This window comes from Tamandua tetradactyla, chromosome 16, assembly GCF_023851605.1.
Source record: "Tamandua tetradactyla isolate mTamTet1 chromosome 16, mTamTet1.pri, whole genome shotgun sequence".
NCBI lineage: Eukaryota > Metazoa > Chordata > Mammalia > Pilosa > Myrmecophagidae > Tamandua > Tamandua tetradactyla.
The window spans coordinates 75,020,848-75,045,625 of NC_135342.1; the positions used below are offsets into that span (position 1 = coordinate 75,020,848).

Consider the following 24,778-nt stretch of genomic DNA (forward strand, 5'->3'; position numbering starts at 1 on the left):
CACTGTGGTCAGAGACCCAGCCGTACCCTCAAGTTGCTGCCAGGCTAGAAAAGGAGGTGGGCAAGGGAATCAATTACTGCTGTACAGGATGGCCAGGCTCCAAAACCATGACAGTAAATAATGATAGAGGGAAAAGAGAGGGGGGCATTTAAGCCAAACTGTTCCAGGGAGTTATTTGGGAATGGGGGAATCGAAAAACTCTCCTGGATGGTTAAACAGAGACTCCCAAATCTGACTAATCCAATGAATCCACAGATTCAAAATACAGATTCCCTGGAGACGCAGCTTTTTTCATTTTTTCTTTCAAAGACCTTATATCAGTTTGTGATTAGAAGATTATTTTTTTGTGCTTGCTATCTGCACTAGATGTAAGCTCCATGAAGGCAGAGACCTTACTATTTCTTCACCACTATGTGTATGGTCCCTGGCACATGGTAGGAGCTCAAGAAATTTGATCAACAATGAACTAAATGGGTCATAGTGCATAGTTAGGTGTGGAACGTTCAGATAAATCTGAATTTATTTACAACCCATGAACTTCTGTCCCCAAATCGTTCTCAAACTCAGGCCTTAGATTTTTTGCCTCCTAAAGTTTTTCCACCACTTTTCATTTTTCTGATGCTTGGTGTTTCTTCCCTGTGCATTTGCACATACCACCAATGCTTCCTCTCAGGACCATTGTTGAACAATGATCCAAGTTCCAAGATGGTGGGCTGGGAGAAGTTCAAATCTCAATATGATGGGCGAATTCATCGGTTACATTTGAGGTCAACCCAAAAGAGCACACAGGCCATTTGTCAATAAATTTCATTGCCCAAGTCATGAAAAAGGTACACTGAACATGAAAAAATCAGGAAAAATGAAGAACATAAATTGATATAGGGCCCCTAAAATATGCATTTCAAAACAAGATTCATATTTCATCTGGACTATGAGTAATTCCAAGAGAATTTTAAATATTGCCAGGAATTATAATATGGTGATAGCTAATCAGAGAATCAGAATGTGGAATTTTAAAGGAATTCCAGGCCAGGAATTGCAAGGCCCGGGATGTTACCCTTTAGAAGATTCATCAGGTAAATTATGGTTCCATCTGTATAGTCTCTTGCTCCTTTCCTGGACAGCATGATTCCAAAGCATCTCATCTTCTCTGTCCATGATCATCCTATTTTCTTCTCTAGTTCCTTTCTTTCAAATTCTTCTGGCCCATTCCAAGGTCTTTTCTTTGCCCTCTGTTCATCTCTCTTGACTTCCTCTCTCCTGAAATGTCCATCCATTAACAAGACTAAACTTTCCTCCATGATGTAGATGACCCCAATACTTTCCACCAGCTTCACTCCATCAGTTATAACTTGGCTTCAGCCTTCCTTGTATGCTCATTGTTCAATGTCAACTTTATGCCATCCTATCATCCTTGTCCATGGTCCCTGCATACGTTTTTTCAATAACTGACCACTGATGCATCCATAAAAAATTAGGTAGAGATTTCAACCACGTGACTTGAAAGAATTATTAATGACTTGGGAAACTATTCATGGTCTAATGCTAAATGAATAAAGTTGGATACATAAAATGTGTGTATATGATATGATCTCAGTGATGTAAATACAGAAAATACTGGAATGAAATTCAAGACATTAAATGTTAGCAGGTAGTTAAGAGGAAGGCAGGGATGCTATATATATATATATATATATATATGTATGTATATATACACATATATACAGTCTTTTCTAAGATTTTGTTTTTCATTAACTGCATGTAATGATTTTATAACTAGATAAAATAAAATAAAATCACTTTAATCATCCCATCCCCAATTAAAGAAAACAAAGCTTAGAGTTGTTAAAGCATATTTTTTTCTAACCCCTTATAATGAAGTTGGCATAAGACACCCAAGGTTTTGGGTTTTTTTTTTTTAATATTTTTATTGTCAAGCCTTAACAAACAAACATACAAATATTCTTGATATACAAACATTCTATACATGGTGTACAATCAACGGCTCACAATAGCATCACATAGTTGTGTATTCATCACCATGATCATTTTTTTTTAACAGTTGCAACTCTCCAGCAAAAGAATGACAAAAGAAAAAAGAAAAAACTCATACATACTATACCCCTTAGCCTTCCCTCTCATTGACCACTAGTATTTCAATCCTCTCAATTTACTTTAACCTTTGTTCCCCTTTTTACTCATTGTTTATCATATTCTTTACATCTGTCCATACTCTAGACAAAAGGAGCATCAGACTCATGGTTTTCACACACATACATGATAAGAAAATAAATACAAAGCCTTGATATAATTACACATACACCAGACTTAGCTGTGGGCTTGGAGGAGAAATTTTGCCCTTCTGCATTAGGACAGTGACAATCAAAGGGTGTCCTGAGGGTCCTAGCTGGGCGAGAGGTGAGGGAAGGGCAGAGTGAATGCACACTGATGCCTTTTCACCAGGGCAAGAGTTTGAAACAAAGGACAAGATGTTGCAGTTTCTTGATAGCCTAAGATTTGTCACCCCTCCTAATTCTTCTTCTGTCAAGTGAAAAAGGAATGAAATATGAGTACTGCTTTTCACTACTAATCTCCTTAGCATAGAGAACTGCGAATGTTTCTGTCCAACAAAATAACTTTGAAATTCAACCACTTACATATAGCAACACGTGCCCTATATAATTAAGCCACATATATCCATACAAATGATGCCTAAAGGTTGACCTCTATATTAGAGACTCTCCTGCAGAGAAACTGACCATCTAGAATCCAAAGAACGAACATTTTACTTGTTTTTCCCCAGCTGATCACCCATTTGCCAGTCCAACTTACTCTGTCGATACACTTGGGTGATAAAGCATGCTGAGATCTTGCTCAGTCCCACTCAGGTCAGCTGGCACCATCTGTGCTGAAAAAAAAATGGTCCAAAGCCTGGGCTCCTCCAAAGGGTTTCTCAACAAACATGTGCATGAAGATCCAAGTAGCCGTGAGGATGGAGGAAAAGGGAGCATCTCTACAGGTTCCCAAGGCTCATCCCCCCACACACACACATCTCAGCTCCCCCAAACCACTCCAAGATAGGAAGCACCAGTCCACAGTTCTCAGCTTCAATCCCATCATCATGAAGCAGCTTCAAATCCTTCTCCAGCTTACAAAACATCAAAAGGATCTTGGAAAATTCACCTGGAACTTGGCATTGGGCTTCTGCTGACTTAATTAATGAGAGCTGTCATTTATTGAGCTCCTACCATGAGCCAGGTGCTATGCTAAGCACCTTAGATGATTTCATTAAATGCTCCCAACAATTCTAGGAAGTAGGAACTATTATTACTCTTTACAGCCATAATAAATAAGCCTTAGAAAGGTTCAGCAATTTGCCAAGGATAATGGAGATGGGAATCAGAGGGATTTGATCCCAATCTTGAAAACCTAGAAATTTAATCATCAACTTCATATTCCCCCAATACAGAAATTTTTTGCCATATTTTCTACTCCCTGCACTATTTTCTTACTACTTTTCATTAAAGCAACCCACTTTTTCTACTTAGATAAATGCATTTTAAATGGAAATGTTAGCTTACTGTCATAAATGGAAAACTAATGCCTCCCAATTTAAATAGTAAGTGTAAAAATAAGTACAATGAAACAAAGCAGTTACTAAATTCTAACTAAATGCTATCGCCTGTCAAAGTCTTTGAATTAGAGGCCTGCTCTCTCATTCAGTCATTCAAGACAATTCGTAGGAGTGTCTCCTGTTTGCAAAGGCACTGGTCTAAGTCCTGCGTGTATGGCCAGTAAACCAAACTGGCAAAAATTCCTGCCTTTATAAAATTTATGTTCTTATGGTGGAGACATACAATAAAGAAATAAGTAAGTATATGTCGCTGGTGATAAGTGCCATGAAAACAAAATAAAGCAGAGCAGGGAGAGAGAGAGTGCCAGAGTTGGGGGAGGGGTGGGGGTGACATTTGAAATAGGGTGGGAACTGGCCTCACAGAAAAGGCAGAATTAGAGTGAAATCACACAGCGACCAAGGGTAAGCCATACGGATTTTCTGGGGCAAGAACTCCAGGACAGAGGGAAGAACAGGAGCTAAATTTCCAATGTGTGAATGTGCTTTCCATGTTAACAAACAGCAAGGTGACCTGTGGCCAGAGCAGAGAGTGGGACAGAGGTAGAGAGTAGGCAAAGAAAAGGGGATACTGCCCAGCCGGGGAGGCTGGTGGAGCTTAAAGGGCCTTTGGGTCTTAGGTGAAGACTGACCATTACTCTCCATTAAACAGGGATGTCAACGAGACTTTGGGAAGCTTTAAAAACAAAGTCCAAAAGGAAATGTTCAGCTCATATAAACAGATTGTTCAAAGATGGTTAATGAATGAGCAGGGCACCAAATACCCTCAGATACAATTTACTGCTGCCTAAAGTTATCTGGTATACCACCAAGGGTTAACAACCCTCCCTTCCCCCACCCCGCCCCAATTAATTTGGAAATTCAGCACAACGCTATTCCTGCTTCCTACTTTTCCCCTTGAATTAAAAAACTGGGACTGGACCACTCAAGAATATGCTTTTTGCACCAGAAATGAGAGAAACTGGCCACTCCAGATATTAAATGGGTTCCCTGTTAGTTTTAGGGTTTGGACAGCTGAAACCACTGAACTCAAAAGTGCTCCCTTGATCAAAGAGACCTAAAAGGATTCCCCAGCCCTGAGAGCTGTGGCTCAAATAGGATTACGTCTGAATTAAAAGACAGAACCATTTATAACTCAGGGCACTCTCTGGCTTTGAAGTTTGCCTCAACAAATGATCCACTTTTATATAAACCAGAGCTGGAGAATGACAAGGAAACCTGCAACTATTCCCAAATGGAGAGCTTGATACAAAATAATCAGGGGAGAAAAAACAGTTGCATGAACACACTGTATCTGCTTTGAGCAAATAAAGGCATGCACAAGAAAATATTTTGTCTCTTCTGAGGTGTTCAATGAGACTAAGGCCATTTCTTTCATAAGGAAAGAATGTCCAAAGTCCCCCAATTGTGCATGTGTGCATGCATGCATGTGTGCGTGTGTACATGCATGCATGCACAGATGCACACACATCTACATGAACTCAGTGCAAACTCCAAATGGTTTTCCTAAGTTGACGCATATCAGATACTGGCAAGATGTCAGGTGGATAGAAGCTAATCAAACATGGACTTTTCCCCCACAATTTGCTCACAGAGAGAACAGAAAGGAGAAAGAGAGAAGACACTTCATTTTCCTCATCTGCAAAATGGAAATAAAAGAGATCTCCTTCATGAGATAAGTATCAGGATTAAATTATTGATATTCAAAGTGACTGGTATAAAAAGCATCAAATAAATGCTTTTTTGCCCCTTCCTTCCTCATCTTTCATGTTAGCACAATACTGCCCCCTCAGGAAAGCCTCCTCCAATATCCCTCAGACCTATCAGCACCCACTGTACAAAGCACCTGGAGCCCTTTCTTCACCTCCATCACTCACTGGAGTAGTCCAAATTACTACACACCTAGTGGCTTGAAACCACTGACATTTATTCTTATAGCTCTGATGGTGAGCAGTGTGGACTGGGTCTGATGGGGCCGACTCAGGGGGGTCGGCAGGGCTGCTCCTTCTGGGGGGTCCAGGCGAACCTTCCCTGTGTCCTGCAGCTTCTGGTGGCCGTGCCTGGCTGCAGCTGCATCACTCCCGCCTCTGCCTCCTCTGTAACCAAACCCACCTCTGCTGCCCGCTTGCAGGGATGCTCGTGACTTCCTTTAGGGCCCACCGGGCCATCACAATAATCTCCAGACATCGATGCCCTTGCGTAACCACATCTGCAAAGTCCCTCTTGTCATATAAGGTTGCATTCACAGGTTCTGGGGCTCAGGGCACGGACATCTTCCAGGGCCATCGTCAGCTACGAATCCACATTTTATATTTGTTATGAAAGTTTTTTAGCTGTGACAAAAAGGCCGGCTGATCCTGGTGAATTTTTCTCACATAAGAAGAAATCTAGACGGCAGGCTGCGGTGGCTCAGTGGCAGAGTTCTCGCCTGGCATGCCGCAGACTTGGGTTTGATTCCCGGTGCCTGCCCATGCAAAAAAGAAGAAACCTGGAGGTAGAAGGCATTGGTTTTCTGCTACGGCGCCATCACCACCGGCATTCTGTATTCTCTTGACCTTCCTCTCTTGGTCTCAAGATGGAGGCTGAGGCTGTCTGTCTTGAAGCAGGAAGAAGGACCTCAGGTGGCACCGGCCACATCTTCTGCTCTTCATTAGAAGGACAAAGCCTTTCTAGAAACCCTCCCAGGAGGTGCTCTTTACATCTCGTTGACCATAAGGGGGTCTCTGCATTCCAGAGCGGAGGCACCAAGTCCAGCTCTGACTCACAGGAGGAGAATTAGATCCACCCAGCCCCCTATAGACAGGCACATGCATATAGGGTGCAGCAATAGACTCCATCCCAACCCTCTACAGAAGGTCACATTCATACAGGGTGGAGAATTAGATCACCCCAGCCCCCTACAGACAGTCATATGTATATATATATACATAGTAGAGAATTCGACTCCACCCAAGCCCCCTACAGACAGTCATATATATATATATATACATAGTAGAGAATTAGACTCCACCCCAGCCCTTTATACACAATCATATATATATATGCAGGGTTGAGAATTAGACTCCACCCCATCTATAGATGGTCATATATATACGGGGTGCAGAATTAGACTCCACCCTAACCCTAACCCTCTACAGTATGGTGACAATAGTTGGGTACAATTAATAGCTTCCCAAGGTTTAGTGCTCACCATGTTATAGTCCTCTGCAAAATATTTTTAGACAGCAGCAGTTCACAATGCAAGCCTCATCTCCATGGTACAGGTGTGCCAACAGGCTGTCAGCAGTACATAGTCCGCCCAAGGACCATGGCTCTTAGTAGCAGGGGCAGGATTGACACGTACATCTCTCTGAACTTCAAACCCATTCTCAAAACCATTATGAAATTCTTTTAGTTGTTGAACAGATGTGAAAGCTATCTCCCGGTAACTTTTCCTTTGTATTAGAGAACAACATCCTAGGAATAGACTAGTGAAATCTCAGAGAAAGTCATTAAGGGCCTTTGGGATCAAGGGAAAAATGAAACCATACAACAGTGTGACATAGATCCCAAGTCCCTTCTGACAGAGCCCTACTGGTCTGATGGCACATGCATAACGGATTCAAATTTTAATTTAATACTAAGGGTTTATTTGGCCCTGGAACAACTCATTTCCTTTTAATTTCTAAGAAGCCCCAGTAATAAAATAAGAAGAATATCTTCCAAAGTGTAAGATCCATCTATTCACAGAAGGCTTCCAAACTGTATAGTAGTTTGCATTGGATTTATTTTCTTGATTAGATGGACCTTAGCTGGAGGGAAGTGATGCCAGAACCACCAGGCAGTTTTGTGAAGACATCATCCATCAGTCCAAAAAGAAAGCCTGTCCAGTACCCCATTCCAGGGCTTCCATAGCATTTTACACAGATGTTGGGACTGAGCTCAAGGGAGGAAGCAAAATGGATGTTTGTGCAAAGTGGCTGAGGTTGGACTTCAGTGAGGTCAGAGAATATCACCAAAGACAAAGCTGTTTCATGGTGGATGCGCTACCATCCTCAGCATGTTAGCCTGTCTTCTCAGCTTAGTTTCCCAGCCATCCCAAGATGGCAACCCCAGGTCCAGGCATTACTCTTTTTGAGGATGAAGTTACCTCTGTATGGAGAAGCCCACTAGACTTCCCATCCTGTCTCATTGGCCAGAATTATGTCCAATGTCCCTCACTGGCAAAAGAAATGAAACTACCCAGATCAACTTAAACTAATCAAGAGTCTCTCCTTCGGAGGGGGGAAGGGGAGGGACTAGCCCTGTTCCTGAGCACTTGGCCACCTGGAGAAGTGAATGTCTGAGTGAAACCAGTGCTCTGCCAGCAAAGAAAGAAGGGACAGGGGGAAGCAGGATGTGAACGAGGAACTAACAATATCTGCTAGTCTCAGGCTGGGTTTCCTAGAAGCAGAGCCTGAGACAGGGATTTAGTGTGTGTGGTTAATCAAGAAAAAGCTCTTCAGGAAAACACTGGACAGGGCATGAGGGAAATGAAAGCGCTGAACAAGGATGTGATCACAAATGAAATCAAGACTTGGTCTGATTTTTGGTATGGGAATGGGGGAGGGGCTCTGTAGCATAAATGGCATCATAGAGTTGTCCCCTCCCCACCCCCTAAGGCAAACAACTGTCATCTTTGGGCCACCTTAAGTGGTAGGGAGGAAACAAATTCCCAGGGAGAGGCAGTTCCCACCCTGAAGGAATTCTCCTGAGAAGGGGACAGGCAGCCAACATTTTAATCAGCTAGGTTGTATTCCCAGTACCCACTTTTATGAGTTGGGTGGCACAGAGGTTCAGTAAATATAATCTGGCAGATCTAGAAATCAATCCAGGTTCGGTCTCCATAACTCACTGAGTCAGGTAATGAATTTGAAATCAAGGAAGCAAGAGAAGAAAAGGAGGAGGAAGTAGAGAAGGAATGGGAGACACTCTTTTCGAATGCATACTATCCTCCAGGGCTTTTATCTGGGTTATTTAATGTTTACAATAACCACTGAAAAGTAGATATTCTCATCTCCATTCACTTGAACACATTATAGACAGGGGGTTCAGAGAAGTCACTTATCTTGCCCCATGTCACCCAGTGGGGAAGTAGGAAGCCAGAATTCAAAATCTTTCTGAAATGCAGAAACGTTCTTTGCACATATCACCTGTCTGAGCATCTCCACTGCCTCAGGCCCCAGGGAGGCTCTGTGGACTATGGGGAGGGACAGACTCAAAGACAGACAAGGCTTTATCTCTACTCTCAAGCATATCACCTTCTGACCAAGAAGAAAACGTAGAATGCACTCCTGGAAAAGCTCTGGTGACACCTGGCAGACTGTCTGGGGTTAGATGGAGAGGCTGGATAGCAGCTAATAAAGGATTTTCACAGAGAGCCCTTCTTCTTGGAGTAGGTGGGATTCCAACAGGATTCAAATAGGAAAGAGAGGATGTTCCCAGGTGAGAGAGCGTCACAAGCAGAGATCTAGACATGGCAAGCATCGGGATATATTTAGGGAATGGGGAATAGTCATCAGATAGGGAGAAGGACAGCTTGACCAACATTCAGGATTTGCACAAGACAGTACTGGCAAATAAAGCTGCTCTAGAGGGCCTTGAATGCTGAGGAGTTTAGACTGAAGAATAAAGCGAAGCCTTCATTCTGCAAACAGGATCTCATTTAGTACGGATGCAACACAGAGGAGCCAGGCTCTGTGCCAGGTGTTGCCCTCGACATTACTGCAAATCCTCACCTTTCTTACCTCTGACAACTCCCTCTCAACTGCTTCCCTCAATGCTGGGTTGACAACTGCTGCTGTGAGCCAGGCTGGACCTCTAGAAATTTGGATTGTGGAGTGTTGAGCAGTGTTTGGAGGAGGAATGACCTTTGAAGTCTTAAAACAAAGCCCATGTGCAAACTAGGGCCCAACCACAATCTTGAAGATACAGTAAAGCTTGACCCGGGTCAACACCTCAACCAGCATGTGCAGTGAACCTGGGACTCAGGGACTATTCTGGGGTGGGATGAGCTCCATGGCTCCAGATATTTGCATGCCTTTAGAGCTTGGGGATTTGTAACCTGTTATTTTTCTACCATCTTTCTCAGATGGCAGATGGTTTATAGATATTGTAAATCTAACCTAAGAGTCTTTGCCTTTTAATAGAGAAATTTAGACCACTCATATTATCTTAAATTGATATATTGGGCTTTATTCCTTCTATATTATTCCATGTGTATTTTACTTCCTCTTGGAAGTAAATTTTACTTCTCCTCCTTCCCTTTTCTTGCTTTCCCAGTTTGATTAAAATTCTGCTTATTCCTCATTTGCAAATAACAGTACCTAGTATTTCAGAGACCTGTTGGGAGTATTAGATGCTTATATGTACATAAAACAGCAAGGCACCCTTAAAGAAACAAGCATTTAAATATACTGTTGTTATTATTATAACTATTATCATTTTTCCACAGTGCAAAGAATGTATTTCTTTCCCCAGGAGAGCTCCCAGCCCAGACTGGAATCTTGATGAACAAGTGAGCTCTTGATCCCAAAGGTATCACCAATTGAGTATAGCAGCACCTTTAGAAAGGATTCCCATTGGGAGGCAAGGGAATCTTAAATGTTTCTCTCTAGTCAACATTTCAGGGCAGCTACTCTGGGTTAGGTATTGGGGATACAGTAATGAACAGGGCACAGTTTCTGCTCTCTGGTGGTTCATAATTCAGTGGAGGAAATGGATGAGAAAGGACAGATAGCTGCCATCAGTGCTGGGGGAATAGAGAAGACAGACTCTTGTCCTGCCCCAAAGGAAGGGACTTCACAGGCTGTTGTTTCAAGGGTGCTCTAAATGACTTCTGAAGGGCCACTTGCTTCACTGGTGCACATGTAAGCCTGGGGATGAGATCATCACACCTGAGGATGAAGGTGAAGGAGCTGCTCCCGTGGAGATTTCCTTTTTGGGGGGGTTTCATTACACACACTGCCACTCTCTCACTGATTTCAATTCAGCAATAAAACATTATATTTGTATTTTTCCTCTGTATTTGATGTCATGTGAATGGTATTGCTTGCTCTTAGTTCACTTAATCAAGCATTGATTAAGACCAAATATGTATCAAGTACAGGGGAAGTCTAGCTTTCCACTTGTCTCTTGCTTATTTTCACAAGTACCAAAGGACAGCAAACTTACAAGCCCTTGAAAAAGAAATAAGCAATCCCAGCCAGAAATACCCTGCCCCATGGCACAAGGCAGAAGATGGAAAATGGCATTCCTTAAGTAGTTTAAGATACTACTTAACTCCACCAGGAATGCCAAGTACATATCACACATTCTATAACTTGTATTCCTGGAAGACATTACTCATCAACCACAGTCTTCTTTCTGTGGACCCCAGACTCATCCTCAGAATCTTTCTTAACTCAGGACTCAAAGAAGTTATTATCAACCAATAGACTTGCAAGTAGGAGAAATAATTTTTTTTCTGACTTAGAGTCTTTCTTGACTATTCAATAAATATTTGTGAAGCACCTGCCATGTCCCCTGCTCTCTGGAGAACTGGGTGATGGAAAAGATTAGTGAAACAAAACAAGTGGTCCTTATCCTCAATAGCCTGTGATCTTGCTGGTGAGACAAAATTGATACATGAAACAATGAGGAAACTTATTTTAACGCGATGTAAGTGCACAGTAATAAACAATAGATGGTCTTCATCCTTGGTAAAGGAGATACAGCTAAGTGCGCTCCCTGCAACATTTTAATTAGTAGAATCTACAGTTCCAATCAGAATGATTGCTATCTTGCAATTATTCTACTTCATTGTTCTATTAATAAAATATCTTCCAAAGCTAGAGAATTTCTGACAAAATACAGGCTTTGTTAATAGAAAAAATAGACTATGTGCAATTAATACTGCTGCGGATCATTCATTAATAGGATGACACTGATGTTCATTAAATGGTAGCATTTTTTTCATAATTCTCCTCTGACCATGATTACAAACAGATCATTGCAAATGCATTGTGTATTCATTGTTGTTTATATTCCCTCAAAATAATTTCTTAAAAATACTTAGTTTTGTTAACTTGTTAGAAAAAAAAAATCCTACTCCCTCCCCCAACCGCTTCATCAGTTAAATAAAAACTTGGTTCATAATACTGATTTCTTTCAGGTTGTGCACTTCACATCAAATTTGATTAAAAAACATAACTTCTTGCATTGGAATTTGGCAACACCGCCTGCTAAAATTCCAGCTGTGCTGCAGTATCTTTAAATGAGGTTTGCATGCAATAATGTTTAACAAGAAAAGGGCCTCGTTGAAGGAGGCATTGCAATGATGATCATTTTCTTCAATATCTGCAAAAGCCATTCCTCAGCAAAGGGGTCAAGTGGAAGTCCTTGAACATTTAGAAATAGGAAAATTCATGATGGAATCTGGAATTATGCACAAAGAAAAGAAAAATCGAAAGTAAAGACAGTGAAAATTTTAGTCATGGCACAAATTCGCAGATTTCTTTGGCCAAGAATCACTTCTAGGGAGCCCAAAAAACCTGTATATATCATCTCTCTGCATCCACTGTCATTGTAAAAACACTTTAATTGGTTATCACTGTCCTTCCCTCCCCTCCACTCCCTGCCTCAAATCTGTACCCTCCCCCCGAAAAAAGATCCTCTTCTTTCATGCTGCCAAATTGACATCTTGGCTTTGATTTATAATATAATCCATAAATTATTGTAAGCCATTTACTTTTCAACTTTTACAACTTAATCTTTTAAATTCTTTGGAGATTTATTATTTTCTAAAATTAAAGTTTTTATTTTTCTTACTGTAAAAGCACGTCATGCTCATTGCAGTAAATTCAGGCACTAACCAAAAGTATAAACAGGAGTTTAAAAGATGCCTTAAACTCTCAGAATAATCACTTTTAACATTTTGGTGTCAGCAGAGACTCATCCACGTGTGCACATACACAGGTGCGCATTTTTTATAAGATGGGAGCCTGCACAAGTGACTGCCTGTGTTTTCTATCTGATAATATAGCCGGTATTTCCCCATGTCAACAAGCACAGATTTTAATAGTCATATTAAGTGCTGCATAGGATTCTACGTGGTTGATGTATTTTGTTAATCCTATGTTGATGATGTAGGGCATTTCCTTATGTCACCTCTATAAACTGCATACTATGAGCTCACAGCTTGCATCCTTACCAATCATGACCCAGTTGATCTTTGAAAAACAGAATAATGATCTTGTTCTGTTGCTGCTCAGGACACTTTTTATGGTTCCATTGCCTCGAGGTATTAGGGAAGAGAGCACAGGATGCAGATTCAGAGCCTGCGAATACAGGGGCTGGTGACTGTACAGGAGCTGCCCCCCGGGCCATCTTGGCTGACGGCCCCAGGAGCAGGACAGGAACTGTAAGGACTTCTCCAGCATTTACACAAGACATTCCCAAGGGCTCCAGAAATAACTGGATGACTTAGGCACTGCGAGCTGAACGCCTTACCAGGTATTGGTAAGGCTGCTCAGAAAACAAGACCACTGGCTCCTATTTATGCGATGGATGTCTGGCCAACAGGAGAGAAAGCCGCATGACGAAAAAGAACAACTGAATGAGCATGTTCTGGGTGCAGCATCAACAAAAGGGTCAGGCTTATTGTTCCCCAGAAACAAAGTAAATGGGCAAATCTCATAGAATCATTTTGAGAAGCCAGAGCAGAGACTACCCACAGAGGCTGGGGGACACCCAGAGAAGTTCCCAGAAGCAGGAACAGCCACCATAGGAGAGAAGCCACCTACCGTCCAACGTTACCACCTCCCAGAAGCAGGGGAGCCTTTCCTTTTTGAAACCATGGAACACAGTGGCTCGCTTTTGGTTTTTGCAGCCCGGGCTTTACAAGTGCGGCTGCAGGGGCTGTTGGAGCCCAGCAGCCCATGACCACTTCTTGTTAGAGGAAAACTTCAAAGTCACGCTGCTGGCTTTTCCCCTCGCCACTAAAAGGCAGCATGGCAGTGGACTGTGCTATGCCACCACATCATAAATGGCTCATAATTGCCGTGATCACCCTGAAATCAGTTGTTTCTACAATTAATGACTGATTTCACAGGGCATTAACCATCCCTGGCAACAGTTCATTAAGTGCTGGGGACTGGGGCTGTGCGGCTGCTAGAAGGTGCTTATGTTGCCTTCAGAAGACTTGCCGATGGTGAGTGGGGACTTGGACCCAGAGGAAAATAGCACGGCAGACGGCCTTTCTGGGCATCTGAAATCGCCAAGAAGTGTTGTGGATCTCAGCAAGATACAGCCTGAAGCTGTGGACAAGAAGCCAGAGAACGGTGCAGGGTCCGACCTGGGATCTAGCACAGGGGAGGTCTGTGGTCTGTTGCAAATAGTCTCGAGCCTGGTCAGCCTCCAGCCTCCTGTGAGGAGGGAAGGTGGGAGGTGGGCGAGCCATAGAGTGAAACTACAGGAGGTTGGGACAATGGGCAAAGGGGCAAGGGCTGCCCAATTCTGCAGAGCTCAAGCTACTGGCTGAAAGCATAGAGAGCAGGAGCCAGGTCTCTCCCGGCCCTACCTGCCCCCCTGCACCACCACTACCACTGGCCTTGCAGCTTCATGAGAGCAGGCAGCAGGCCTGCTTTTGCCCATCACAGCAGCCCCCAGGCCTCGCCCAGTGCCCAGCACATGCAAAGAGCTCAATAAACATTTATCAAATGAATGAATAAACCAGAGATAGAGAGCAGCTCAAGGCTGGAGCAAGACCTGGTGAGTACAGAACACAGACCCAGACCTGGAGGGAAATGGAGGCAGAACCCTTTTAGGGTAGATCGGCCACAGGGTCAGGGCTCACTCAGGACTGGGTTGTTGACCAGCGCTACGAGTCCCTGCACCTTCTTTGAGGGTCCGTTTTCTAATGGCCCCCACATTGGTCAAGACAGTCTCATTTCCCTGATGCCCCAGAAGCTCACAGATGGAGGCCATGCCAGTGCATCTCCAGGGGAGTGGGGCTGGAGAGAACTCTTCCTGCCCCCAGAGCAGAAGCCCTAATGACCACGAAGACCCACATCTGGCCCTACAACCACCCTGCTGCCTCCTCTCGTGCTTGTCTTCCCTCTGCTTTCTGCCACACTGAATTTTTCTCGGTCCTGCTCATGTACTCTCCCCACTTTTGGGCCTGCGGACACACCACTCTTCTCTCTGCATCTCACGTGTTTCCTCCTTCTTTGGGTTCAACTGATCTCTACTCATCCCAGACTTCAGCTTGATCACAGCTTCCTCCAAGAAGCTGCTCCTCAATCTCTCCACTGGGAGAAACCCCCTTTGGGGGCTGTACCAGCACCAGGCACCCCTTCTTAGCACAACTGCAACTTGTCAGTGTCATATCACTGTTTGGTTTAAAGTTGAGCCCCACCAGACTGCAAACTCCAGACACCTGCCTGGCGTGGGCAGAGCATCTGTCTTCATTTGCCAGCGCTGGCCGCTGGGCTTATTTAAGTGCCACTGGCCGGTGGGCTTAAACAACAGGATTTATTGTCTCACAGCTCTGGAGGCTTCAAGTTCAAAATCAAGGTGTTGGCAGGGCCATGCCTTCTCTGAAGTCTATAGTGCTTTGGAGCTGGCTTGCTCACTGGTAACCCATAACTCTCTCTCTTCCTCTGTCCCGTGGCCGGCTCTGTCTCCATCTGCCCCATCCTATGGTGTTCAAATTTCCTCTGCTTATAAGGACTGAAGGCATATTGGGTTGAGGCCCACCCTGCTTCAGTTTGGCCTCATCTTAACTGCAAGGGTGGGGAAAGGAGTTGAACATGTCTTCGTAGGGATGTGATTCAATCCTAACAGTCTCCTTTTCCCAGTGCCTACCACGGGGCCTGGTGTGTAGGGGGATTCCAACCCATATCTGCTAAATGAGCAAATTCACATGAATGGGCCCCTTTATCTCCCAGGGAACAAACAGATCAAAATAAAGGGTCTGCGGGAATCTGCCAAGTTCTCCAGTAAGAGGCTGTATTCCCAACACAGCTTTGACCATGGCAGGGGGTGGAAGCCCAGGAAGTTCCAGCAAAAGGCAAAGCAAACACTGGGCAGAAAGGGCCTGTGCTCACCCCGTGTGTTGTTTTTGGCCCACTCCGGCTAAAACAGCACATTTCCTGGGAGGCTGGGCATCTTCACAGCTGAATTCACCCCTTCCAAGCATTTGACAAAGGTGGACTTGTTCCCATCCAGGTTGGCATCTCAGTGCTGGGTCTCGTGGGTCCCTGTCCTAAGAAACACAATGAAAAGATCTAAAATCCTTAGTAACGTGAAATCAGAACCCGTTGACCTCATCTCTCTGATGCGTGGGCATGGCAGATCATTTTAAAGATTACCCTGTTTGGGGTTTGGTTTTTATTTTGTTTGTGCCTTTTAAAAATAGGAACAAGAAGAACTACGCCCCAGGGGAGGCTCTCTGGCTGGTCGGGACTGCTGGTGCTTTGTCATTTGAGGCTCCACTCTGGTCTGAAAGGGCCAGGATTAGGGGGAAAACCAGCAAATGAGCTCAGAAGGGCAAGAACAAAAGCTGAAAGAGATGATCTCACCTCCCAGCACCAAAGAAACAACTCTTCCACCCACCGCTCTCCAGTGTTGCTTTCGTTTGGTCCGGGGCCTTTGTGCCTCAGCTTAACAGCTTATGCAGGTGACACAGGTCAGAGCTGCAGCCTGCTTTCACGTTCATTCACTCATCTGATCCTCACAACTCCAGGGAGGTGAGCCGGGCAGAAAGGGCTTCACCCTTCTGCCAGATGAGGAACCAGAAACTCGGTTTGCAGCTGATGGTGACCCAACCAAGACCCAAAACCCATTATTATTATTATTTTTTAAACTATTTTTATTGAGAAACCTTAAAAACAAATAATGTACACTATAAATGGCGCACAATCCATGGCTCACAATACCATCACATGCGTATTCATCACCATGATCATTTTTACAGGTTTTTTTTTATTATTTTTTTTGTATGGGCAGGCATCGGGAATCAAACCTGGGGCCCCTGGCATGGCAGTTGAGAACTCTGCCTCCTGAGCCATCACAGCCCGCCCTCTATCATCATTTTAGAACATTTGCATCACTCCAGAAAATGAAATAAAATGAAAAAAAAAAGCTCATACATCCCATACCCCTTACCCCTCCCTCTCATTGACCACCAGTATCCAAACCCATTCTTTTAACTCCTCAATCAGTTCTCACTGTTCTGCGCAAACCCATCTCCTAAACTCCAACTCCTAAACTAAATAACATAATAAGAGCTAATATTATTGAGGATTTACTATGCAATACCAAGGGCCATGTGAAATGAATTATCTTATTTAATCCTCTTAATAACATCATAAAGGTATGAGCTGGATTCATGTGACTGTAGAAACAGAAAACCACAAACATGGTGGCTTCAAATAGCAGAAGTTTATTCCCTCATGGTTCTGGAAGCCAGAAGTCTGAAATCAAGAGGAGACTCCATTTCTTGCCTCTTCCAGATGCTTGTGGCTGCTGGCTTTCCTTGGCTTGTGTCATGGTCAGGTTCATGTGTCAACTTGGCCAAGTGGTGGTACCTGTTTGTCTGGTTGGGCAAGTGCTGGTCTGTCTGTTGCAATGAGGACATTTCATAGAATTAGATCATGATCATGTCAGCTGCATCCACAGCTGATTCCATTTGTAATCAGCCAAAGGCGAGTGTCTTCTGCAATGAGTGATGCTTAATCTAATCACGGGAAGCCTTTTAAGGAGGATTCAGAAGAGACAGGCTCTCTTCCTGCTTTGGCTGGTGAGCCTCTCCTGTGGAGTTCATCCAGACTCTCCATCGGAATCGTCAGCTTCACAACCTGCCCTGTGGATTTTTGACTCTGCATTCCCGCGGACATCTGAGATACTTTTATAAATTTTATATTTGTGAGTGTTCCCTGTTGATTCTGTTTCTCTAGAGAACCCTAACTAATACAGCTTGTGACCTCATCAGTTCAATTCTCAAGGCCAGCATCTTCCAATCTCTCTCCGCCCTGTCTTTAAAGCATGTCTGTGTAATCTCCTCTGCCTTGCTCTTAAAGGACACCTGTGCTTACATTTAGGACACACCCAGATAACCCAGAAGAATCTCCCCTCTCAAAAGCCTTAACTTAATCACTTCTGAAAAGTCTCTTTTTCCAAATGAGGTCATAGTCACAGAGTCCAGGAGTTAACATTCAGATAATATTTGGGGGGGGGGGCAATTTTCAGCCTATCACAAGTGCATTATGTCATTACCCCCCACTAGTTGCAGAAAGAGGAAACTGAGGCAAGAAAGAGGGAAGGAGGGAGGGAGAGATGAAATCACATGTCCAAGGTCATGAGTCTGTAGAGGTGAAAGTAGGACTTAAACCCACTCACTCTGGTACCGGAGCCTGCTTTGCTACAGTGTCTTCTTAATTGGACCATAACTTGGGCGTTTTTTTTTTAAAGAAGCAAAAAAAACCCTGCAGAGTGAGATTATTTGCCCCTGGCATTAGGCGTGGGGTGCACAGGGCTGCCCCCTAGTGAAACATGGTGTCTAGTAGCCGGGACATGGACCCCAACCAGCTGTACTGAGGCAGAATTGCTCGGTGCTGCTCCACAAAGATGATGATTCTCTATCACCTTGAGAATCGTGACTTGTTCCCCACAGAATCATTCTTAACGCATGGACTCCTCACCTTCACCCATCCTCCCACACCACAGGGAAGGTCAGGGAACAATCCCCACTCTGGTAGGACAGGTCCAGGAAAAACTGGGGGATTCATGATTTCTGAATAAAGGGCTGATTTTTTTTTTCCCCTTTAGAGCTAGTTTGCTATGGAAATGTATTACAGAGTGAATCAAAGTCTCATCACTTTATAATAAAGCGATTCCCACTATAGGTGCAAACTGGTAAAGAGAATCAGTGGGTGGTCCAACTTTGCAACACCTTCCAGAAGTTTGTACCACAGTAGAATTCTATGTGTGTGCACAGAGTTGGGAGGAGGGAGGCAGAGGCAGAGAGGAAGAGATAGAGACAGAAAGGAAAGAAGGAAGGAAGGAAGAAGAGGAGGAAGGAGGGAGGGAAGAGAGGAAGGAAGAAAGGAAGGAAGAAGGAAGAAAGAGGGAAGGAGGGAGGGAGGGGGAGAGACAGAAACACAGGTACAGAGATACAGAGACAAAGAGACAATGGAAAAGAGAGAAAGGAAGATGAGAGAGGAAGAGGGAGACAGAGAAGGAGAGAATGATTCCCTCAGGATTGATCAAAACCTCCTCGACCATAACTCTGTCTTAGAGAGGAGCTCATCTCCCGGCCCTCCGCGCCCTTTCCCTGTTGTGGGCGCAGGTACAACAGGCCGGAAGCGGGAGGCATTGTGACCACGGAACAAACGCCGTGCTGACCTAACCTTGGGTCTCCCAGATCCCCCGGGACTGGCCTCGTTGGCGACAACTTCTCTTCTTCCGTTCCCAAACACAGGCAAGCCGTGCCACCCAGTGCTCTGTTTGTAGGGCGCGCCACAGGAGTAAACGGAGACCGGCAACAACGGGCAGGAACAAGAAAGCAGCGAACCCACAAACAAGTGGTGAGCAAATGTGATGAAGAAGAGGAGGAACGGTTTCAGGGCGCGTCTCTCTGTGCAGGCAGAGGGGAACGGCCTGATGTTTGACATGAATGTCACACTGCCTGGGAATCAAAACAGTCATTTCCCAAAGTCTTAAGGAGCCTCTTTCAGGCCATACTGAGTTACTACAGGTGCCTTTTTGTGTTCAAAGGATGAAAAATAGATCACAGCCACAGCCCCCTGCACCCCGCGGCTACATCGCCCTCACGGAGCGGGGACCTCGGGCCGCATGAAACCCTGTGCGGCAGCCGGACGGGTCGCTGAGCCCGTTGTCAGGCCGCCGCCTGCGTCTGTGCAGCACACGTCGCTCAGTGTCTCATCGGGGCCAAACAGCACAAGCATCTCGGAGCTTCTGAGACCCAAGTCACACACTCTCTTCAAGAAGGAAATCGTGTTCCTCGAAGATGCAACTGCTCAGCAAGCGGGGAGGGGAGGCAGCTCTTTCAGCCCCAAAACCTTCTTCAGGCGAGGCCCCGAATCACAGCTTGGATAAGGATTGGAGATCAGGGTTGTATCCCCAGGGGGCCTCTGATGTACCCTGGGAACCATCCCACATCCTTTGGGGACCTTTGCGAGGCTACAAGGAAGAAACGAAAACAGTCACGTGCCACAGCAAGTGGGCGTGGATTTCTGTTTTCTTGCCTAGGCAATGGACTTCACCTCTGCCCGGATCTTGGTATGTTCTTGTCAACCCAGTAAGATGAAAATGTTTCGTAAACTACAGTGTGCTTAGACTAAATAATTAGAAATTTTCACCAGGAGAAAAGTGAAGAGCAGCAAAAAGTAAATAAATTTAAAAGTGGCTATTTGCAGAAATAGTATTACATGTCATAAAAAACACTTTTAAAGTCATTTAACTATAGTTTACTGTTGCTGAATAAAGGGGTCTTTTAAAATTAAGGTTTGGGGTCTTCCACATATTAGGAGGACAGTTCCACTCATCAACATGAGCCACTTCACCCTGGCTAGAAACTTCCCTTGGCTGGGTCAGGGTTTACATTCCAGCCATAAAAGAATTTACCCCTGACCAATATTATCCAGCAAGAAGGCACCTGCAGTTTACTGACTTGCAGTTGCACCCATTTTGCTAACCCAGAGGTGGGGTCCGTGCAGCTCTCCCTCCTGGGTATTGCCCTTGCAGAGGGCAGACCACAGGCATTCTGCCCGAAGAGTCACTGCCTCCGCTGGTCTAGACGGTCTGCAAGCCAGTCAGCTCCCAGGCAGATTGAGACCGGAGACCATTCCTTTTCTCCTGCCCCAGCAAGGAGTTCTGCCTTCTGTACTAGGGATGGGGCGGAGCTTCATGTCTTCATAAGACTGGGCATTTGTGAGAACTATAAAAGGGGGCTCCTGCTAGGTAGACAGATTAGGAAGTGAGTACAGCCCTGGGCCCGCCGGGGTCCCCAGCTTGGATATGACCCAAAGTGTTTTCCTTGGCCTGCTAAGTTCTTGCCTGCCAGGCATCTGTATACCTGGGACTACTACTCGTGGGTTTTCTGTCCAATCTCCAGTCATGCACTCGTGCCCCATTGCCTTTGCTTTCCCTCTGCTAGGAATGTATCACCCCAACCCCCATCCACCTTTGAACCTAGAAAAATCCTATTACTCTTTCAAAACCCAACAAAGGGAGACTTATTTCTCCTGAGTTTTTCACCATCTCCCCTCTGTTATAAGCCCTCTGAAGGCAGGGACTTGTCTGTTTCTTCATCCTTGACTCCCCCGAGTCTGGCCCAATGCCTAACTAGCACACAGTAGATGCTTAGTCCATGTTAGCTAAGTGAAAGAATCAGTCTTTTAAGACCCCCGGAGCACTACGTATATATCTTGATGACTCCATATATCATGTGGCACTACAAGTATGAATTCTGGGAGGAGCGGGTGTGTGCCTTTTAAGCTCTGTATTCCCCAAAGCTGGCACAGACTTTGGCAGCACAGAGGGGCTCAAAATGTGCCTGTTGAGGGTGGTGCAACCGTGGCTCGGGGTAGAATTCTTGCCTGCCATGTCGGAGACGGGGGTTTGATTCCCGGAGCTTGCCCATGCCCCCCCCCCCAAAAAAATGGGCTTATTGAACAAAGGTATCCCGAGCGGGGGTGTAAAATGGCAAGCTGCTTCGAGAGTCTTATTTCCAGCAAACCACTCCACATCCTCACTCGGCATAGGCTGAACCGTAAAATAAAAGGTTGATGCCGCTCACAGGGCTGCTGCTTTTGCTTAGGAATTAAAATCTGCTCAGAAGGTTCCTCATGAGCCACCTGCCAGTGACCTTATTCTGAAGGATGGAAGAGGCAGGACACAGGACACAGGAGGCACTGCACGCGGGATTGGGTTTCTCTACCTCCCCATCTTTACACTCGGTTGACTGTAGCTTTAAATATTTATAGCCCATGCAGGAAGTTGGGCTGGAATAGAGAAGAGGGGCGGAGGATGGTCTGTTTCCCCTCGATGCGGTGATGTCAGCAGAGTGTGTCTTCAGCCCTGGGACTCTTCCTGAGACTGGGCGCTCCCAAATGTCAGCCGTCCGCGGTGGGTGGGAGGGACTGCAAGGGGGATGTTAAATGATGGCTTTGTTTTCATTGGTGTTATTTTCCCTATTCTGAGGGACGTACTACTGACAGTCATGGGACACAGACACAATGCCTAAAATTGTCTCTCCCCCCCACCCCGTCCCAGCCATTATGTTAAAAGTCACAGAAGGTTTGATTGGAGCCCAAGATTCCAAATAAATGCTGAGTGGGCCAGGGAGTTAGAAGTGGGATGCTTCAGAGAGAGGATGGGTTTTCTGTCTTTTTTTTTGTCCCTTTTTTGAGGGGGGATGGGAAGAGGAGTGAAGGGGTCTTCCAGACATGGCCTGCCCAGTGGGTCTCAGCATAACTGCAAGGAAGATAAGTCCCGACAATCACCACTCCTTATGCAGCATCTCTGGCAAATGGTTTCCGACTCGGCGAGTCTCCAAATATGCATCACCCCTCACCCATAACATCGCCTGCCCACACTATTTCCTCCCAGTGGATCCCATTGAGGATGGATTTTATGATTTGGCTTGTTTGGTAAACCATGTAAGGGCTGTCTCCAAAAGGAGAGCTAATAAGGATTCTACCCAGAGACCTTGCCACGGAAATCAGACGTGCTGAAAGGGGAAATTAAGGGACGGGTTCGTGGCTGATTTCACAGCAGAGGTGCAGAGGGGGTCACCACCGAGCAGGGGGTCTGCAGGAGTCTGGCTGGACAATCGCCCTTTGTCTTATCAAGCATGAGGCAAGGTCTATATGAACCATGGAGCTTCCCTGGTCGCCACAGAGGGCAGAGGAGAGGGGGTGTGTATATGTGCACTGGGGGGAGCCAGGAACAGCAAACGGATTTTGCTGCCCATATGAGCTGTGAATGGCTACTCTGAGGGGCTGAGAGGAGATGCTGCCATCTGGCTCTGTGTCTGTCCGGCAGTCGTTCTATCAAGCACAGCAGGTTTAGTGAGAACTAGCTAAGTCACGTGGTGGTAAAGACAACTGAACACAAGCAAAACAAGGACATGCCCTCCCCCCTCCCTGGGTCACTGTGACTTCTGGTTCAGCTGGCCCAGTCCCAGCAGGTGAAAGTGTGACTCAGATGATAAATTAATGAGGGTCTCGTGATATGGAATCACCGAAGAAACAGTATCTCCCCAAATCGTAGAGGCATGTGTCAAAAAATACAAATGAAGAGAGCCAAAATGTTAAGTTCACAAATGATACCTGATCAGTCCACTTGTTAACTCATAGAATGGTGCTTTTTAAATCCTAAAAAAAAATTAGGAAATTCAAGAAGGCTGCCATAAATTTTATATGACTGCAGTTCATGACGGTGTTAAGTCAAACCCCTGATACGAAGATAAGCAAAGTCTAAAACCATCCTCTGATTAAACATATTTCTGATATTAATGGTCTTTTTCCTTATTTTTCAGCAATCTCTTTCTATTTCAGGAATAGTTAAAATAGCCCACTTAGTCATTTAAAGTCTTAGGAAGTTAGCTCATGCTTCTCTGACCTTTTCCTGGCTATTTCGTCTGCCTTTTTTCACATATTTCTCCATAAACACTTTCGGTGTTTAAAGACACACATATGTGTAATAAAAGACACGTGATGACCCACATACAGAAACTAACAGAATCTGTCCAGCCCAAATCAGCTCACACAGACTAGCACATTTAGCAGCTTTTACTGAAAGGAACAAGGTCATCAGTCTGAGGTTTGTTCTAAGGGCGGCCAAATAGAGAATCTGTATTAAAAGAATCACAAAAACATGGGCACCAAATCACCAGATAGAGCTCAGACCTTTTATACCTTGCATCTGTTACCAGCACTTGAAAATATAAATAAGTTGTTCAATTTTGAAATTCCATTTAAAAATTGCTGTGTTATTTTCTGCAGTCGCCATTAATATATGATAATTGACTCTCCCACTCTGTAACCACCTTTGTTGCATTCAGGGTGCACAGTCAATTACCTAGCAATAATGACAGCTGCGTGCCATGTCGCTGCTTAATTTCACAGGCATGGGTAGGTTTCCAGCTAAAGAGAGAAAGGCAGGCAAAAGTGGCAAGCTTCCCCCTTTCTGTAACACTGATAAATTCCCAACTTGCCATCAGAGATGGTGAGAGGTGGCCAGAGAGAGGAGCCTGCTGCTGCATTTTCCTCCAGGAGGCAGAGCATGCAGCAGCACAGGTGGGCGCAATCTGCTCCAGCAACATTTCCCCAAACCAGGAAAGAGCATCTTTAGTACTAGGGCCGCATCCGTTATTCCGCGCTTGCAAGCTGGCCTCCCCGACCTCTTGACAACAAGGGAAATCAGACATTGGCACTGCGGTGGGAGATTGTATGCAATTCTGTTTTATGTAGACTTCCAATTCCACCCCCAAGGAGCTGCTTTTTCATTTCACTGGTGCCCTTTTCTCGTCACCCCGACCTGCCTCTGTGTCCCCCTGCTGCTCTGCTGCCATCTTCACACACAGAGGGCAGAGCCTGCCTCTTCCAGCTCTGTGCTGAAGGGGGATTGCTCCGGAAAGCGTTTAGAAACTGTGACGATCACTTCTTCACTGAAATGCTTGCCAGTAGGCTGAGAGATTCTAGAGGCAATTTATTCCACTCCACCACCCCCAGCTCCCCAACATATCATCGGCCATTTCAGAAGCAAAAACACCCAACATGAGTGGAAAATTTAGCTAAGAAGGACAAATTTTGTGTTTTCTGTTCAGAGGAACACACGTTTAATGATTCCATGTGTAAAGCCAGTCTGCTCGAGTCTGAATCCTCACTCCATCCTTGACTCGAGCTGTTACCTCGGCAAAGGACTTCACTGCTCTGAACCTCAGTCTCTTCATCTGTAAAACACAAATGGTCTCCACTCCTTCCACCCGACTTCCAAACATTGTCGGGAGACACGCTCGTGGAGACCAGACTCACAACCGTTTAGCACGGTGCTGGGCATTGAGTAAACTCCCAATAAATGTTTAAAAGAAAAAGATTCCCAATGAGCCTGGAAATAAGACTG

The 24,778-nt window shown here is 45.0% G+C and overlaps 1 long non-coding RNA gene across 1 annotated transcript in view; it reads right to left on the bottom strand.

Annotated features, from left to right (window-relative positions):
• LOC143660384 (uncharacterized) overlaps positions 1-16,398 on the bottom strand; it is a 259,247-nt gene extending 242,849 nt beyond the window's left edge. Inside the window, exon 1 of the long non-coding RNA XR_013163999.1 lies at positions 15,736-16,398. This is a non-coding gene — a long non-coding RNA (uncharacterized LOC143660384). The remainder of the gene's footprint in view (positions 1-15,735) is intronic.
• Between the last annotated feature and the right edge of the window lie 8,380 nt (positions 16,399-24,778).